General features: G+C 27.5%; 1 protein-coding gene across 3 annotated transcripts in view; it reads left to right on the top strand.

Moving 5' to 3' along the window:
• Positions 1–1,439: 1,439 nt before the first annotated feature.
• uif (sushi, von Willebrand factor type A, EGF and pentraxin domain-containing protein uif) overlaps positions 1,440–14,180 on the top strand; it is a 98,980-nt gene continuing 86,239 nt past the window's right edge. The window contains exon 1 of one of the 3 annotated variants that reach the window (XM_075293221.1): positions 1,440–1,650. The gene's annotated coding sequence lies outside the window, so the exon portion shown is untranslated. Of the gene's footprint in view, positions 1,651–1,969; positions 2,177–14,180 lie in introns of those variants that run through there. The other 2 variants (XM_075293222.1, XM_075293219.1) reach the window with 2 other exon arrangements.

Consider the following 14,180-nt stretch of genomic DNA (forward strand, 5'->3'; position numbering starts at 1 on the left):
CCCATGCAAAAATTTGTCGAAATCGGTCCATAATTGTATATATCCCCCATATAAACCGATCCCCAGATTTGAGCTCCGGAGGCCCTTGGAAGAGTAAAATTAATCCGATTCGGTTGAAATTTGGTACGTGATGTTATATGGTATCCAACAACCATGCAGGAATTGGTTCATATCAGTCCATAATTATATATAGCCCCCATAAAACCGATCCCCAGATTTGACCTCCGATACCTTTTGGAGAAGCAAAATTCATCCGATCTGGATGAAATTTGGTATTTGGTGGTAGTATAACAACCTTGCCAAATATTTCATCCGAGTCAGTGGAAATTTGGTACATTGTGCTAGTATATGGCCGTTAACAACCACATTCCATATCGGTTTATAGTTATATCCCCAATCACACAAAAATTGGTCCATATCAAGTTTATAATAGTATATAGCCCCCATATAAGTGACGCCCATATTCCAATTCTGGCTCTCTACGTACCGTGAAAAAGTCCATATCGATTCGTAATTATTTGTAGACTTACCTATAATGGTATCAATTAATTTTTTAATTGAAAATTTCAAAATGTTAGATCATTGACTTAATTAATTTAATGTTTCTGTATTGATTAAATAGTTAATAGTATCAATTAATTTATTAATTGCAAAATTTTTCAACTTCAATCAACTTTTTAACTGGAAATATTTTGGTGATATTTTTTGTGTGTATAGAGATAGACATCAATACGATTGTAGTACTCATTGATAAAAGAAAAAGTTACCATTAAGATATTATTACAATGGGCAAGTGTTATTTTATCTGTAAAGGAATATTTTTCTCATCATAATTTGGTCTCAATTTTTGTTTATTTTGGCCTCAATTTTTGTTTATTTTTTTGGTTTATTTTTTTCTGTGAACGGAATAAAAAACTGAATCTTCGTTCTGGAATAGGTCGAATCTAGAATGTATGTTTTCAAATTCAATCGCCAATTCACTAATTATCTCATATTATCTGTGAGCCACTGTAAAACACTATTCTCTCCTATCTTTTTCTAGTAAACAAGTGAAAAGGAAAATGGAAAATTCTAATAAATTCACACGTCCCTTTTTGAAATGAAAAGGAAAACATCAACAATGAAAATTGCCTTAGACTATCATCGCGCTGATGATGTTCACTAGTTTAATACAATGACCATAAACATTAGCAACAAAAACAACTACAACAATACAAAAGAATCATGGAGATGAAATTGTTGCTTTGGATTTTTATTTTCTTTCTCCGATTGATCTTGTACCATGTCTGTCTGTCCATCTATTTGTCTATTGTTTACTCTTTACCTGTTTGCAATGAGTAAATTCGCCTGAATTCAGATTTGGGTTTTGAATTTTCGCCGTACTACAATCTTAATCTAATCAAAAAGGTATGCAAGTCTTTAGTCTGTGTTTACCTGTTGCTTGAGCAACACGTACTTACCGTTGGCTTTGTGCAGTTCGCTTAGTTTTACTCAAGCCGAAGTAAAGTCGTTGTTGTGGACATTTTTAAACGAAGCCGGTCGAAGACATTCCATTCATACGAGAAAAAGCCAACAACATCAACAAAGCGCTGTGTTAAACATAGTCAAAGAGATTATTCTGAGTGTATAGGTGTTATAGAGTGAAATAGTGTAAGTGTTAATGTATGCGTGTGTCTCTGCTTGGGTTTTGTGCTTATTTTCTTCTTTACTGTATGACCAGAGAGTTTCTATATGGCTTGTGAAGCCTGGTTGTTTGGAATATGAACGGGTTCACATGCCAATGTCTACATGCGTGTGTGTGTATGTGTGTGCCTTTGACTTAAGACTGGCTTTCTGTGTTGTGTGTGTCTTTTTGGCATTTTTGTCTATATTCAGTCTTTAAGTTGTCCATACTACTTTGGAAATACAAAACCATTGAAGTGATCGAGGTAGAGGTGTTACTCCAAAGATTTCTTAAGCCAGTTTCAGTGAGTGTTTGGCCTTCGTGTGGTACGGTACAGTAAACGGATATTATTGAGTAAAGAAGAAAAACATTAACTAACGTTGTAGTAGTTGTTGCTATTCCTAAAGTGAGAGAGATTGTTGTTTTTGTTATTTTACCATCAGTTGAGTGTCTTCACAACAACAACAACAGCCAAGAGATACCATCATCAAAATACCTAAAATAAAGAAAAGTGTATGTGTTCAAATTTTAAGAATAAAGTAACAAAAAATGGTTTAAAGAAATCAAAGATTATGCAAATGAGTATGAAAAAAAAGAACCCGAAAAAAAAACAAGATAACATTTGATATATTTTTCCAAAAGATTAAAGCAAATACAAAACCAAAATTATCAAGGATTGCCTCTTATTATATGGATATATACCTACAAATAAGAAAGTGTAAAAAATTCAATACCAACAACATATCACAAAAACGCAAATTATCTTTTATGGATATTATGGATACCTTGGATTACGCGTAAAAAAACAAAAGACTTAAGAAACAAGCGTTAAAGGTTTTATTGGAAATTCTCTTTAGATTCCCCTTGAGATTTTACAGCTTATTGCCAGCACATCAAATCAAGACATGACTAACTGACAGCTTGGTTGCTTGTTGCAAAATTTTATAGAAATTGCATGAAATGTGCCATTATCTACAAGAAAACATAGAGACTTGCAATGAGAGTAGTTGTTATATTTTAAGGATGGAAGAGAACAACGGTGTACTGTAGTTAGGCATTTTAATATAAAAGCAATTGTATTACTAGTTCTCTAACTCTCTGTCTTGTGGCATTTTTTTTGTTTTGAATCTTTGTGTTACAAATAAATCAAATGGTTTCTCTGTCTCGAAAATGATTGCAACAATTGCCGCCAACTTCAAGAGTTTTAGCCACAACCGCAACCACAGCACCGGCAACGGAATACAGCAAATGCAACTCCATTTTGCAAAACCAAAGTAGAAACCTGTAAAACCATAGAAACATGTAGATATGATTTTATAGTTGATCTAGGAGAATTTTATTTACCCTTCGTGGGGTGTGGAGAAAGTGTGACAAATTTTTGAGTCCAGTTAATTTATCGATAGAAGCACATATCGTAAGATATTTATATCATAAATTTCTAATTTTTTATGGGAGATAAAAAATATGATTATAAAATAGCAAAAGTTTTTCGAAACTACAAACCAGTCGTAAACCTTCCATTTGATAGCAAATAAATGGGGACATGGGCCCAAAGCATCCCCGATAGTTAAAACCTCAATAAAACATCGCGATATTTCATCATATCGGGATGTTTCCCGTTGTGGAATAAGTGGCGCTTTACAAAAAAGCTACCAAATAAAAAATCTTATTTTACAGAGTTTGATTTCAATAGTCTGTCAAATTTTTTTTCTATTGAATTTTGTCAAAATTTTATTTCTATAATAAATTTTGTAAAAATTTTATTTCTATAGCAAATTTTGTCAAAATTTTATTTCTATTGAAAATTTTGTCAAAATTTTATTCCTATAGAAAATTTTGTCAACATTTTATTTCTATAGAAAATTTTTTCAAAATTTTATTTCTATAGCAAATTTTTTAAAAATTTTATTGCTATAGATAATTTTGTCAAAATTTTATTTCTATAGCAAATTTTGTCAAAATTTTATTTCTATAGAAAATTTTGTCAAAATTATTTTCTATAGCAAATTTTGCCAAAATTTTATTTCTATAGCAAATTTTGTCAAAATTTTATTTCTATAAAAAATTTTGTTAAAATTTTATTTCTATAGAAAATTTTGTCAAAATTTTATTTCTATAGAAAATTTTTGCTAAATTTTATTTCTATAGAAAATTTTTGCTAAATTTTATTTCTATAGAAAATTTTGTCAAAATTTTATTGCTATAGAAAATTTTGTCAACATATTATTTCTATAGAAAATTTTGTCAAAATTTTATTTCTATAGAAAATTTTGTCAACATTTTATTTATATAGAAAATTTTTGTCAAAATGTTATTTCTATAGAAACTTTTATCAAAATTTTATTTATATAGAAAATTTTGTCAAAATTTTATTTTTATAGAAAATTTTGTCAAAATTTTATTTCTATAGAAAATTTTGTTAAAATTTTATTTCTATAGAAAATTTTGTCAACATTTTATTTCTATAGAAGATTTTATCAAAATTTTATTTTTACAGAAAATTTTGTCAAAATTTTATTTCTATAGAAGATTTTATCAAAATTATATTTTTATAGAAAATTTTGTCAAAATTTTATTTCTATAGCAAATTTTGTCAAAATTTTATTTCTATAGAAAATTTTGTCAACATCGTGGTGCAATGGTTAACATGCCCGCCTTGCACACACAAGGTCGCGGGTTCGATACCTGCTTCGACCGAACACCAAAAGTTTTTCAGCGGTGGATTATCCTACCTCAGTAATGCTGGTGACATTTCTGAGGATTACAAAGCTTCTCTAAGTGGTTTCACTGCAATGTGGAACGCCGTTCGGACTCGGCTATAAAAAGGAGGTCCCTTGTCATTGAGCTTAACATAGAATCGGGCAGCACTCAGTGATAAGGGAGAAGTTCACCAATGTGGTATCACAATGGACTGAATAGTCTAAGTGAGTCTGATACATCGGGCTGCCACCTAACCTAACCTTTATTTCTATAGAAAATTTTGTTAAAATTTTATTTCTATAGAAAATTTTGTCAAAATTTTATTTCTATAGAAAATTTTTTCAATATTTTATTTCTATAGAAAATTTTGTCAAAATTTTATTTCGATAAAAAAATTTTAATTCGATACAAAATATTGTCAACTTTTTATTTCTATAGAAAATTTTGCCAATAATGTATTTCTATCGAAAATTTTGTCAAAATTTTATTCATAGAGATATTTTTTTCAAAATTTTATTTCAATAAAAAAATTTTGTCCATATTTTATTTCGGTAGAAAATTTGACAAAATTTTATTTCGATAGAAGATTTTTTCCATTTTTTTCTATAGAAAATCTGTGGTGGAGAGGAATATTTTGTAAAAAAATTTACTTTTTTTGGGCAGAATTCTACCAACTGTGGCAACCGTGCATAGGTATCTGAAAAATACACACGCACAAATTAATTGATGCAATTGTTTAATTGAAATATCTTCAATCGCGAAAATTGGACATCAAAAAATTAATTGATTTTATTAGCAAATTTCAATTAATTTCTTAATTGATTCAATTTAATTGATGTTGATTGCAAAATTTAATTAATTTGTTAATTACTCGTAAAAACGTAACTATTTAAAAGTTCGTTAGCTAATGTAGCACTAACGGAGCTTCATATAAATGGGGGTTAGTCATCCCAGTTTGATTAAAAGGTTAATTGTATCAATTAATTTTTAATTGAAAATGTAAAAAAATTCCATCATTGACTTTATTGACTTACTCCCATTTTCAAGAAGCTCCGTTAGAGCTACGTTAGCTAACGAACTTTTAAACCATACTATGGACATGTCTGTCATCATGTCTATAGATTCCATATGCCAGTTAGGAACTTAACTGCTAAAAATTTTTCTGTTAAAATTAACCGGAGAGAAGATATTTCGATTTTACTTTCTGTTATCTGGGAGTTAAAGTCTAACGGAGATACATGAAAATGGCCGTTAATGTTTCTAGTTAGATTAACAGGTTAATAGTATCAATTAATTTGTAAGTGGAATAGTTTTCAAATTCCATGAACTTTTTAATTGCAAATATTTTGTTGATATTATTTCTGTGTATTAGAGAAATCATAACGAAGTACCTTACTTTTATCGCAGAAACTTCAAATATGATCCCTCAAACCACATAAAGGGGCAACAAGAATAGAAATTAGGATATCTTTAAGTTGTAATATAAACAAATAGGCATGGAAGGATTGCCATGACTCGTCTTCGACTTTTTTGTCAAAAAATTTAAAAATCGATTTTGGACTAACTTCAGGTAAAAGAATTAAGCATTAGAAGAAGTAATAAAAAAAAAACAAGGATTACCAAAAGTCGTCTTTGACTTTTTGTGAAAAAGTCGACTTTCGTCTCACTTTATTCTCGGGGTGAAATAGAATTATCCCCCTTCTGTCGATACTATCGAATTTTCAGAAATCGAATTATTGTCGGAAGACCCCAATCGGAGTATTTTTGGAGGCAACTACTTTAAAGATTGTCGAATTTTTTGTCGCTAGATCCTTGCTACTTGCCTATGATCCAGACTCCTCTATGAAACGGATCATTGGTAAGCGACATCTTGAATATTGAATAGTGACAATTTTACTATTTTCAGGAAAAAAAATTAAGATCAAATGCGGACCCATAGTAACTAAAATATATTTATATAAAAAACTTCACGTTTGCCCATAAGTCTTTTTATGTTGAGACAGAAACAAAATCTAAAATGATTCATCTGCCAGGTTAAAGTTCTAGTTTCAGTGAAATCAGTTCACTACAACATCCTTTGTTTATTCTAAGAGAATCCCACCAACAATTGGACTAACAAAACATACCCCTTAATCTAGGGTAGAGAACAAACAAACAATCATTCCGTACAACACAAGAAGTATGGACTGTAAAATCAACAAGTGTTTTGACGATAGAGAAAGAAGAATGTGATCACACACATCTAAGCCAGCAAAGTGTGGTGGTTGTATTTGCCGATCAAACTGCAAAGAGGTACGGTATTCGTGTATGGGTTTTCTAAGCAATCCGAACAGTAACTGCATAGAACGCATACAATCATTTGTTTAAAAAAGGCAGACTATGTTGAAGAAAAAGAAACCTCAATATGCAGCAAAACCGCACAATTTACAGGCAAGTCAACCGAACATACCAAATACTGGTGGTGTTTAGATCATAATATACCTGTGTGTATGCGATGCATTCAGGTATTGTGAGCTAAGCTTTGTACTGCACCACCAACACCATATCTGATGGTGCCCTGAAGGCCTGGTGTAATAATTCCATGGAGGAGAATATTTTGTGTTTGTTATAGCACACCTGAAAATATCTTCAAAAATAAGAAAAAAAAACAATATTCGAATATTTCATTGTTTTTTTTGTTTCTTTTAGTTACTCGAGAAAAAAGCAAAACAAGTTTGTTGCTTAAGTCTTTCGATTTAAAGGGGGTTGGTAGATACCTCAAAATTGATCGGGCCATCTTATGATTTCGTGAGCGCTGACCACCTAAAATACTGTTTTTGTGTTGTCTTTTTTAATTAGCATAATTTCTTGAAATAAACACACATTTCATTTCAAAATTATGCGTATCGGAATCTTCGAACTAAACCAAAAAATTTGAATCATTGAAATCCGTTTTCTTTTTCGTTTAAAAAATGCTACTCTAGGGAGTGGCTCTTTTTCATAACTTTGAGAGGGAGTGAAAGAGAAAGAAAGAGCAAGAAACTTTTTGCTGATTTTCTTTTGGCCTGTCTTTATTGAATGTATGCAACCTGAATATTGAAGAACTAGCGATCGCATGAATAAAAGCATAAATAATAAAGAATTTCTGGAATTTATCTAACCAATAACATAGACAAACAGAAAGTTTACACAAAACTATAAAAAGCCACATGACAAATTCTTATTTGCCTACACATAGACATACATATACACAAAAACCTTTAAAGTTTTGCATTTGCATAAGTATGTCGCTATTGTTGGTGTTTGTACATGAGAGTATGTAATTGTGCTAAATTAACCTACTCTATTTTAATTCATGTTAGCCTGGCGTACATGGAGTTACAGTAGACTGACAGGAAATTGTTACCAACATAAGTTCTGAGAAAAAAAAAACAAAAAAATGATTTAAATTGATTTTGTTAATTAATAAAAAAATTTTATTGATAATGGATTTCAGTTTTATTAGAAATAGTTGTAGATTTGTCAGGATTGTAGAGATTTTGTATTTACAATAGAGCGGTGGATTATCCTCTCTCAGTTGAATGTGGAGGTCCGAAAACTGCATGTAGAACTGTTCGACAATCAAATATGGGCATGTATTTGCCCTGTATGACCTTATCCTAAGTATGTCAGTGGTTTTTAAAACTGGGATCACGTCATTTGAATTTGGTTTTACGAAGAAACTAAGGTAGATGATTTAACACCGATTCCCTTTTAAAAGTTAGTACTATGTTAGTGAACAATAAATGAAATCAGTCAATAAGAAATGAAATTACTGGGCACCATGGTTGCCTCTCGAGCCTAAAATAATCTACCAAAATTTGGAGAAAATTTTATCAAAGAACTACCAAACAGAAAACAAACTTATAATTTAAACATTTTGTTAAAATTTTATTTCTATAGAAAATTTTGTGAAAATTTTATTGCTATAGAAAATTTTGTCAAGGTTTTATTTCTAAAGAAAATTTAATCAACATTTTATTTCTATAGAAAATTTTGTCAAAATTTTATTTCTATAGAAAATTTTGTGAACATTTTATTTCTATAGAAAATTTTGTCAAGGTTTTATTTCTAAAGAAAATTTAATCAACATTTTATTTCTATAGAAAATTTTGTCAAAATTTTATTTCTATTGAAAATTTTGTGAACATTTTATGTCTATAGAAAATTTTGTGAACATTTTATTTCTATAGAAAATGTTGGCCAAATTTTATTTCTATACAAAATGTTGGCCAAATTTTATTTCTATATAAAATTTTGTCAAAATTTTATTTCTATAGAAAATCTTGTCGAAATTTTTTTTCTATAGAAGGTTTTATCAAAATTGTATTTCTATAGAAAATTTTCTCAAAATTGTATTTCTATAGAAACTTTTCTCAAAATTTTATTTCAATAGAAAATTTTGTCAAAATTTTATTTCTATAGAAAATTTTGTCGAAATTTTAATTCTATTATAAATTATGTCAAAATTTTATTTCTGTAGAAGATTTTGTCAAAATTTTATTCTATAGAAAATCTTCAATAGAAAATTTTGTCAAAATTGTATTTCTATAGAAAATTTTGAGAAATTTTATTTCCATCGAAAATTTAGTCGAAATTTTATATTTATAGAAAATTTTGTCGAATTTTAATTTCTATAGAAATTTTGTAAAAATTTTATTTCTATAAAATTTTTTTCAATATTTTATTTCTATTTGAAATTTTGTCAAAATATTATATCTATAGAAAGTTTTGTCGAATTTTTATATCTATAGACAATTTTGTCGAAATTTTTTTCTATAAATTTATATCTATAGAAAATTTTGTCAAAATTTTATTTCTATATAAAATTTTGTCAAAATTTTATTTCTATAAAAAATTTTGTCGAAATTTTATCTCTATAGAATATTTTGTCAAAATTTTATTTCTGTAGAAAATTTTGTCAAAATTTTATTTCTATAGAAAATTTTGTCAAAATTTTATTTCTATAGAAAATTTTTCAAAATTGTATTTCTATAGAAACTTTTCTCAAAATTTTATTTCTATAGACAATCTCAAAATTATTTCTATAGAAAATGTTGTCAAAATTTTATTTCTATAGAAAATTTTGTCGTATTTTATTTGTATAGAAAATTTTGTCAAGATTTGATTTCTATAGAAAATTTTCTCAAAATTTTATTACTATAGAAAATTTTATATCTATAGAAAATTTTGCCAAAGTTTTATATCTATAGAAAATTTTGCCAAAATTTTATATCTATAGAAAATTTTGTCGAATTTTACTTTCTATAGAAAATTCTGTCAAAATTTTATTTCTATAGAAAATTTTGTCGAAACTTTATATTTATAGAAGATTTTGTCGAATTTTAATTTCTATTGAAAATTTTGTAAAAATTTAATTTCGATTTGAAATTTTGTCAATATTTTAGTTTTATAGAAAAATTTCTCAAAATTTATTTCTATTTGAAATTTTGTCAATATTTTATTTTTATAGACAATTTTCTCAAAATTTTATTTTTATAGAAAATTTGGAAAAATAGAAAATTTCGTCAAAATTTTATTTGTATAGAAATTTTTTTCAAAATTTTGTTTCTATAGAAAATTTTGTCAAAATTTCATTTCTATAGAAAATTTTGTCAAACTTTTATTTCTGTAAATATTTCAATAGAATATTTTGTCAAAATTTTATTTCTATAGAAATTTTTCTCAAAATTTTATTTCTATAAAAAATGTTGTCAAAATTTTATTTCTATGGAAAGTTTTATCAAAATTTTATTTTTATAGAAAATTTTCTCAAAATTTTATTTCTATGGAAAATGTTGTCAAAATTTTATTTCTATAGAAAGTTTTATCAAAATTTTATTTCTATAGAAAATTTTCTCAAAATTTTATTTCTATAGAAAATTTTCTCAAAATTTTATTTCTATAGAAAATTTTCTCAAAAGTTTATTTCTATAGAAAATTTTGTCATAGGAAATTGTTCTATAGGAAAATTGATATATCAATATGTCAAAAATATTTACCACAATTTAAAAGTTTATTTGTAATTCCCCATAAAACTTTCTACATGTATCTCTTATATTAGACCTTATTGTTATATATAGTTTTTTTTTTTTAATTTTTCCAATAGCTTCAATGATTAGTTGTAAAGTGATCACAATCATTTTGACTGGGCTCCAAAGAATTCGGAAAAAAGACAAACATGCCATGAAGAATTTTAACGACCGGTCAGTTAACGATATTAAGCAAAACTATTTGGGAGAAAGTTTCAAACAAACACTCACTCACACACAAATATCTCCCTCCCTCCTTTCTCGGAAGTAACGAAAGAAAAAATTAACTTGTAGCCATGAACAATGAGACAAATTGTCGTCATCTGTTTTGTTTGCTTGGTTTATGTCATAGAAAATTTATTTAGAAATTTTTGTGAGAAAAATATCCAAGACCACAACTAACGAGTAGTGCAGTAATAGCAGATGATGACACTAACAATGAAGGTGCCGATAGATAGCCGGCCAATGAAAGCTTCCTTAGCATTTAGCTAACGATTGCAATGATAACCCTCAAAATGTAGACAAGATAATAAATTTAGATATGGTCAGTAGTAAAGGTAAAATTATTACAATATATTTTCAAACAATTAATGACCGTAGTAGTTGTAGTAACATTGATGTTTAGCTCACCATTTACACATTAAATTTAATGTTCAAACCAAACATTAATTCCCTCATTTTGAAGAAGTTTTGTGTGTGTTTGTGTTTTCTTTGTGCATTGTTGGAAGCTCTCACCCCTTGTAAAAAAAATTAAATTGTATACATGATTTGTACTTTGGTAATTAAGTTAAAGTTTTCATTTTCACTTGTAGTGAAATGCAGCTTCACCCCACCCCCTCGATGGCTTTAGTAATTGTTTCAAAGAAAATGTAATTGTTGTGATTTAAAAACCAATTGTTAACTCATCATTGAAGAATGTGAAAATATTGGTAAATAAAATCAATTGAAAGTTCAAAAACATATTTATTTATTTAATTTATTATTAATTAAAATTTATAATTAAATTAAATTAAACTTAATTGAACAAAAGTCACATAAAATCGTAAGATTGTTAGATACAATCCCATTAAATGAGTCTAAATCAAGGGTCATTTTCATGCAACTTCATTATCTTCTCTCCGGATAACTTTAACTGAAAAAATTGTTAGCAGTTAAGATCCAAACTGGCATATGAATTTTCTATATATTCATGTGCCATTTGGGAGGGTAGACATGTCCATGGAGCCATTTAGAAGTTCGTAAGGTAACGTAACTTCATGGATATTGGGGTAAATTACTAGAAATTGCAGTGTTCAATAAATTGCAGTTTCATGTGTCTATAGACACTATCAACTGAACTTTTAAATTGAAAATCACTCAAAAATGATAAATAGTATTTCTATATATATTTAGTTGCTAGCATCCTAAGCATTATTTGCGAATTAGTAACTAATAGAATAGCTTCATCTCATATATGATATTATATATTGCTTCGTGTTTCTGCAAAGTTTATCTCAGTCTTTATGGTGACTCATATTTGCAGATTGCTAAAGACAACACTTGTATAATTGTTTTTTGTTTTTAATAAATAATAACTGAAATAAACCAAACCCATGTGTTTGTGGTTTCTGAAAGATGATATCAATGAATTTTTTTAATGCAAACTCTTCAATCTTGTCTATTTGCATAATTCGTATAAATGTCTCACCTTCTTGTGTATACCAAAGTATCAGCAAGTATTTGCTATTCTTGCGGTTTATTTCAATGGATGACTTCATCTTAAATTTTGCCCACATTAAAAAAAAATATATAATAACATATCTCAAGAAATATGAAGTATATATGGGATTATGAATTTATGCAATTGTTCTTTTTTGATAAAATTCAAGCAAAATTTTTAAGAAGCTTTTATACATCCCAGCAAAAAAGCGTCTCTAAAAAAAGTAGCAAAAATATTCTTTTTGGATTCGAAAGAAGTGCAAAATTGCTGCAGAAGTGATGAATTTAACATGGACGGATGTGCACTATTTCAACAACCGCTGTACTGAATTTGCATAACATCTTAAATTGTTATCCGAATTCAGTGTTTTAGATGTGAATTAAAAAATTTTGTGATATTTTGTCAAAGAAGTAATTTTTATATTTGTGTGTGATCCGAATTCAGTGTTTTGGATGTGAATTAAACAATTTTGTGATATTTTGTCAAAGAAATAATTTTTATATTTGTGTGTGATCCGAATTCAGTGTTTTGGATGTAAATTAAACAATTTTGTAATATTTTGCCAAATAAATAATTTTTATATATTTTTTTAGAATTTTTAATACATTCTAAAATGTTTGGCTTCAAATATTTTAAAAAATTCTCAATTTTTCTAAAATGGATTTTGAATTTGGTTTGTTAATAGCATTGCTATTACTTTGATAATTTTTAATTTTTGTTGGATTTTTTTCTCTTTTATTCATAAAAAATTAATTTTGGAGGACATTTCTGGAAGTGCTTTTAAAGTTAAATCTTTAAAACAACTTCCAAATTTTTTGTTGGGATTTAATATGTGTTGTTGTGAATATTTTACCATCCGAAAAAAAAACAATTTTTCAATCATTTTGTAGTACTTGGTCTTTGTCTGTTTATGGTTTATAGCTAAACTTAAAGTTTTTTATTTTTTTTTTTTTATTTTGGTTTTTTCAAAAACTATGATTGATTATAAAATTGTCATATGCATAATAACATACGAACAATAATCGTCCCTCACCTTCATTGGAGATTAACTAAAATATTTTGTTATTGTTTAGCAATAAAAAAAATTGAAAACTACATTGTAGGGGAATTTGACAAATTGTGTATGGAAATTATGTTGAGCTAAGAAGCAAGTTCATCTTTTTAAGTGTGCATAATTTTTCATCATCTATTATCAAAGATTATAGTACGATACTCATATTATACTTCCAAAATCCATGAGATTTCAAATATCATTTCCCTTAAAAAACGGAGATTTTAAATCTCAAAAAATTTGGAGTTTGAGCGTAATATGTAGAGCCTACAAGGGAGTGGATATCTGAAAATATAAACAGTCTGAAAAAATAAACAGTTTTTTATTTAAACGAATGATCATCTATATTTTACTATTAATGTCATGATTTTTTGGACTTATTATGATGAAGTAATTCGTTTTGTGCACACAAAACAATATTTTTTGTCTTCAATCACGAAATTAATTGATCCAATTAATTTTTAATTGAAATATCTTTAACCACAGAAATGAAAGTATCAAATAAAAAATTAATTGTCAATTAAAAAATTAATTGATACTATTAATTTTTCTGATTGATTTTTGTTTTAAGTAAAAAAATTGTTGAATCAATTAAGTTTTTAACCCTTTCACTACCGATGTCAACTTAGAAGGGCATTTCAAAAAGACACAAAATTCTATTTTCCCACTTAGTTTCGATTTATTTCTCGATGTTATTTTAAAGTAGAGGCTTTAATCTAATAAGCTATAAATATTGTCCATACTGGTGAGGTCTAAAATAGATTTTTATAAACTTCTGTAACAATAAACGAAAATTTGAGAACATTTTTTTACTGTAAGTTTCTAGTAAATGGATATTTATACAAAAAATATAGCTGATAATTTTTCCGGATCTTTTTTGTATTTTTTTCTCAGACTTTGAAGGATATTATAGGCAAATAGTGCTTATTTTCGTAAGGCCATTTGGTCACAATTCAAGAATCAAGTTTTCAGAACAAGCCCATATAGCTCTTGAAGTAAATGAGATAGGTTTTCAAA

Source organism: Haematobia irritans, chromosome 2 (genome assembly GCF_050003625.1).
Source record: "Haematobia irritans isolate KBUSLIRL chromosome 2, ASM5000362v1, whole genome shotgun sequence".
Lineage (NCBI taxonomy): Eukaryota > Metazoa > Arthropoda > Insecta > Diptera > Muscidae > Haematobia > Haematobia irritans.